The following is a 6,000-nucleotide window of genomic DNA, read 5'->3' as shown; positions in this document are numbered from 1 at the left end:
GATTTGTTAACAGTAAGGTTCTTGAAAAGTGTTGAAGTGATGCTGCTGCTGTTTAGTCTGGGGAGTCATTCTGCAGGTGGGGAGCTGTGTCCCTTTTTGATAGTCTCTTTCTAAATATGGATGTGTCTGGCACCGTGATTTCTAAGTCCTGACCTTACCTAGAAGCATTGCTGTCTATTTTCCAGAAGATAACATTCATGCATCCTTCTCAGCACCAGGTTCTTGCTGACCTGGGAGAAGAGAAGGCTGCCACAGCTGCAGTGCTGCTTTAGGGTGCTGGCAGAGAGCAGGGCTCTGGGCAGCAGCAGCCTGTCCCCAGGTGGGCTCACGGACGGCACAGGGGAAGTGCTGGGGAGGAGATGGGTTATACGAGTGGAGAGACAGACAGGAGGTGCAGCAGCCAAAAATAACACAGTCTGGAGGTTTGACTTAGGCACCAAAAGGTTAGCCAGCAGTGCTGTGAAAGATGATTGGAAACCATGTTAGGAGTCTGTGTACCACTAAGAAATATGTCCATACTTCACTATTTGAGGTTGTTGTCATTCTGAAACAGGTAACAGAGAGTTTTTCTGCTCCAGGGGAGAGTGTCCCATTCTCTTTCTTTGTAATAAGCCAGGATTAATGTTCAAACATGCAGAGAGAGGCACTAATCTCCAAACCACCAACCCCCTCTACCCCTCTGTATACAGACAAGCAGTTGGTGCAGAAAACTTTTGTGGAAGCTTTAGGATTGATGAGCTTTAAACCAAGCAGTTTAAAGCCCTCTAATAAGACCAATGTAATTTGTTGGCAGACTGGAAATGCTACAGGGAAAAGGTAAGACAAATTCTGCCAGGTTCCAGCAGACTGTGCCCTTCCCAGCCCAGCCTTGCTGCAGTGGCAGCAGCCTCCTGCTGCAGAGCGAGCCCCTCTGCAGCCTTGTCCCTGGGGCCACTGCCCGCACCCAGGGCAGAGCCTGCCCGTGCTGTCCGTGGGGTGGTGGGCAGGATGTGGGCAGGGTGCGGGCAGGATGCGAAGTGGCAGGGAAAAGTTGCAGGTTTTGTTTGCGTGGGTCTTTTTCCCCAAGAGATGATTTTTTTTTTTTTTTTGCATAGTGTCAAAGCAAAAATTAGTAATAATAAAAAGGAAAACAGTGAAAACTGGGAGCACAGGTGAGTCCTTCAAAAAGTGACCTGGGGTCCAACCTGCCATGGCTTTCAGGTGCCAGGGCTGGCAGGGATCTGCTGGCAGGTGCACCACAAGCCTCATCCTGAGTCCTCTCAGCTGGGGACCTGCAACTCTGAAGTCACAGCCATGTGCTGTTCTACAATGAGAATCTCAGGCAAGGAGAATTTGCCAAAAAGTGACAAATCCCATGAAGAGTTGTACAAAAAGGGTCAGATCTTTGTAAACAGACTACAGCTGAGTTCCCATCCAATAGAGAACATCTCATTACATTTATTTACCCTTTAACCACTATTGCTGTGGTGTATTATAATGCCACTTTGAAAATGATGTCTTAATTTCTTGCAAGTGAGACACAGCAAGAAATGTCTTTCATAGTCAAAATACTTGTTAGAAACAGTACCCAAAATCTTTGTGAGCAATGAATTTCTGAGCACTGAAACTCAGGAGAGTTTTAGTCTCAAAACATTTACTTTCACAGGATAGCCACAACACTTCTGTTTTAAAGCTCTTTAAAGTTGTTTTATTATGAAGCTTTTATTATAGCACTCGCTCCTGCAGTGTGCTTCACCTTATTTGTTATAATTATAAATCATGCATTTAACCCATTAGCAGATAAGAATAGTAGGGCAACAATTTAATTTTTTTCATTATATTTCTTATAGGCTACTTTTAGACTAGATAAAGTTCTAAAATTGAATACTCAGGGACTACAGCAAGAAATTGTAGAGTTCTTGTACAGGAATTTAGTCAGCCTCTCCCAGGTAATGCTGCCTTACACTGTTGAGTGGCATAAGGCTGCTTGTCCCCATGGCCATCCAGTGCCCCACAGACCCTGTCCCATTTACTGGATGTTGTGCCTCAAAACCAACCACCAGACAAAACAGCAACCCTCACACCTGCCTCAAGCCAGATGTGGACTTAGATATTAAAGTTGAGGAAGAGACCCCAAATGTATTCCCTGACCTGTCCCTGTGCTCCCCAACTCCTGCCCCAATGTCAAAAGGGCTTTGGCCCTACCACTTCTGGCAATGGCATGTGAATACCCCGCAGCAGGTCCCTAGCTGCTCAGGAAGAGTCTGTAAAGCCAAATGCAGCCACAGGGTGGAGGAAGAACTGTATAACCAAATCTGCAGTGACCCAGCCTGGCAGTGCCTTCCCTGGGCACCACAGCCCCTGTCATCCCCAAGTAACTCCTGCCTCCAGGAGCTGCGTGCTACCCACCACTTTGCTTTGTTAGAGGAGCCTTTGGAAGAGTTGTGAGATACATCCATCTATGAGTTCACTCTATGAACGTAAGATCAGTTAGACTGTTGGCTTTCTGCAGACCTTAATTTCTGAAATAATCTAATTTGCTTTATCTGGGGCCACTGCAGTAGTTTTTGTGAGTAATATCCTATTTTAATTAGAGAAAGTAAACAGATATGTGGAAAACAAATGTTAACTGGAGCTGCTTCTTTTCCAGTGGAGCCTGAATTCCAAAGCTTCAGCTTTGTCTGCCTCCGTATGGTGCCTTGGGGCATACCAATGGGCAGTATGGGAAGATGAAGCCTCCTGACATTACAAAGCCGGCTGATCAGAAGACCTGCTGTCTGGCCATTTAGGCACACATTGACCAGGTTGGACCCTGTTCCACTGTGGGACACAAACGTTAAGCACTAGGAAGGCATCCACATGTGCTGTGGCCCTGTCAGCATCTCCCATGTAGCTGAGCCCCTGCTTGGTGGGTTAAGCACTCCTGGGCCCCTGATGGCTATAAGGACAAAGCCCTGCAGGATAGAGCCATAGTGGATACCCATTTCCATTGCTCCCTTCTCCACAGAGATACCTCTTTGGTACCAGCTATGCACTGGATCCTGGACCCTCTGCCCTCTATTCACAACAGAGGAGACACTTACCCTCTACACTGCTCCAGGCCAGGGAGGAGCAAAAAAGAGACAGCAAGGGCCTTAGAAATCCCTAAGGAGACATAAAAAGCACACCACCTCAAACAAACAAAAATATTTAATTAATTGAACAAAGTAGTTATTTAAGAGCATACAAGTCAGCCACCTAAGGAGCTACCAATCTTGTCACTGCACTGCTGTCTCAGTGCAGTCTCCTGAGTCATGCTCTTCTCCAGCACAGCAGCTCTGTGTGTGGAGCTCAGGCTGTGTTCATCTTTTGGCATGTCCTGTCCCAGGCAGACTATGTACCAGACCATGCTTGCAGGAGAGCACCAAGCTGGTTGGCATATTGGCTATGGATCCCATGAGCCTGGGGCAGCTGGTCGGGCTCCAGGATCAGCACTAGTGACCTGCACAGCTCGGCAGCGGTCTGCAGATTAGTCTGAAGGCAAAATGGAGTGTGGATAGAGAAACTGAGAGAGAATGAGCTAATTTGTACCTCCTATATCAGAGATATAATGCTGTGCTACTTCCTTGTTCTGTCTCTAATTGTCTGATCTGAGTAGATTAAGAACCTCCTGCTGCTTCAAGCTGTCTCTGGCAAGTAGATGGAGAATTCAAGGCAGCTGATGAAGTGCCAACTTCATGAGCTCTGCAGCTGATGTGTCCTGGTATGCTCCCAGCCAAACTGAACAAGCATGGTGGGCTACTGGAGATGTTCGGTCACTGTGGGCAGCCTCCACTCGGTCCACAGCTATCATCTGGAGTGCCTGATGGAAGACATTTGTCTTTATTCTGTCTTTCAGATGGTCCCAGTACAGCAGGGACCCAGTACAACTGTTCCAGAAAAGGGCTGAAATCCCAAAGACCTGACAGAGGGTGGTGAAAGGGACCTCTCTCTCTTCCTCAACCTTTCCAAGACACCACGCTCTTGAGCTGTCATGAATCTGCCCCAACTGCTTCCATCTTGTCACAGAGGTTTTTCTGTACCTTACAACACTTGTGAAGTTCCACCTCTTCCCCTAATGTGATGCCAGATCATTTGTGGGGAGAGGAGCAAAAAATTTGGAGAATATTCTGCACCCGAGAAATGCACCCGCAGGCCTAAGTACAGTAATTTATGAAGATGAGTTGACAGGGCCAAATAGCAGATATAGTGAATCCTTGCCTGGTGTGGCTCTCAGAGGTAGTGAAAAGACATGGAGGAAAAGCAGAAGGTTACATCTGCCATGATTTCTCTTCTCTGAGTAGGCAGCACTGTAGGGAGGTGGGGTGGGGTGTATGTAGATGGTTCTCCTCTCTGCAAGTACTATTGTACTCCTGATGTAGTGGCCTGGCTGCCAGAGCTTACCCAAAGTACTAGCCAGCATGGTTCCTATGCAAACTGACGTGCTGGCTATTTTGTGACATGCGTTGTACCTTCCTGCCAATATCACATTTATTCTGCTTCAGTAAGTCTTCCTGGGCTGCTTCTGAGGGACATGGGGAAGTATGGGGCTGATAACCCAGAAAGAAACAACCCAGGGTCCTCAGCTACCTTAACAGTGAGGGACAGCAAGGCAGAGGATTGGCTCGCAGGCTTTGGCAGGCACACGTGGATCCCTGGCCCTGTCTTCACAGCCCACTGGTATTGCTTCGCCTGAGACCTTGGGCAGTTCTCTGTGCAATTGCCAAGAAGCCAAACCTCTCCCAAAGGCATGCTTGCCCTTTGCAGGGAGGCATGTAGCCACGACCTTCAGCCAGCATTGCTTGTTGCCTGTGTGAGGCTGACCTATGCTGACTGCAAGAGTATCTTCTTACTGCTGACTCCATGTTTCCAACAGCCAAGCTATCAGGACGGGTATGGTCCTAGAAGATTGTAACCAAGGGTCTGATGTCTTTTGGGTCCCAGAACATACAGAGCTGAGTGGCTGAGACATTCCCTAGACAAGACACTTTCTCTCTATTGACTAGAGAAGGAAACTGGGGAGATATGATTCATCAGACTGGGTTAGACACCATGAATGCCCTTTCTACCATCTCTTATTCCTTTCTGAAGACCTCTATGTTTGTCTAGTTTGGAGAAAAGGAGGCTGAGGGGCGACCTTATTGCTGTCTACAGCTTCCTGAGGAGGGGAAGTGGAGAGGGAGGTGCTGAGCTCTTCTCCCTGGGATCCAGTGACAGCACGCGTGGGAATGGTTCAAAGCTGCACTAGGGGACGTTTAGACTGGACGTTAGGAAGAACTTCTTGAAGAAGAGGGTGTTCAGACACTGGAACAGGTTTCCTAGAGAGGTGGTCAATGCCCCAAGCCTGCTCACATTTAAGAGGAATTTGGACAATGCCCTTAACAGCATGCTTTAACTTGGTCAGCCCTGAAGTGCTCAGGCAGTTGCACTAGATGATCGCTGAAGGTCCCTTCCAACTGTAATAGTCTACTCTATTGCAAACTATCATTTCAAGTTTTCCACCAAGAGCGCTTGCCTTCAACCACAAAAGCTGGTATGGAAGGAGGAGAGAGTCTGCAGTGTCCCACAGCAGACCTCACAATCTCAGAGCACTAACACCTCTATAATAAAGGTCAGTGGCTGGGCATCCATGAGACTGAAATTCTGATTCCACAGCAAATGGCAATTTTAGCAAAGAAAACAAAAGCACCTTTATACTTGTCCAGAGACTATAGGAGAAAGACAGTGTTCCTCTCAGCGACTCAGTTTCCTCTCTCACTACCTCTGGCAACTCCTTCTGCCTCCAGGACTAGACGGTCTCTCAGCTACAGCTGCACATCAAATTTCATTCAATACTCTTCTCTAACTGTGGGACACGCAACAGACCACCAGTGCTCATCTGCATTTCCACTTCATCAAAACTATATTCTGTTCTAGGATTAGTCCTCTTTTCTCCTCTGCTCACCAGTTGTCTAAAGGCAGAGGCAACCCTTGAACATTTGTGACTTTTTTTCTTCCAACCAA

The sequence above is a fragment of the Phalacrocorax carbo genome, chromosome 3 (genome assembly GCF_963921805.1).
Source record: "Phalacrocorax carbo chromosome 3, bPhaCar2.1, whole genome shotgun sequence".
Taxonomy (NCBI): Eukaryota; Metazoa; Chordata; class Aves; order Suliformes; family Phalacrocoracidae; genus Phalacrocorax; species Phalacrocorax carbo.
This window is presented reverse-complemented; position numbering follows the sequence as displayed.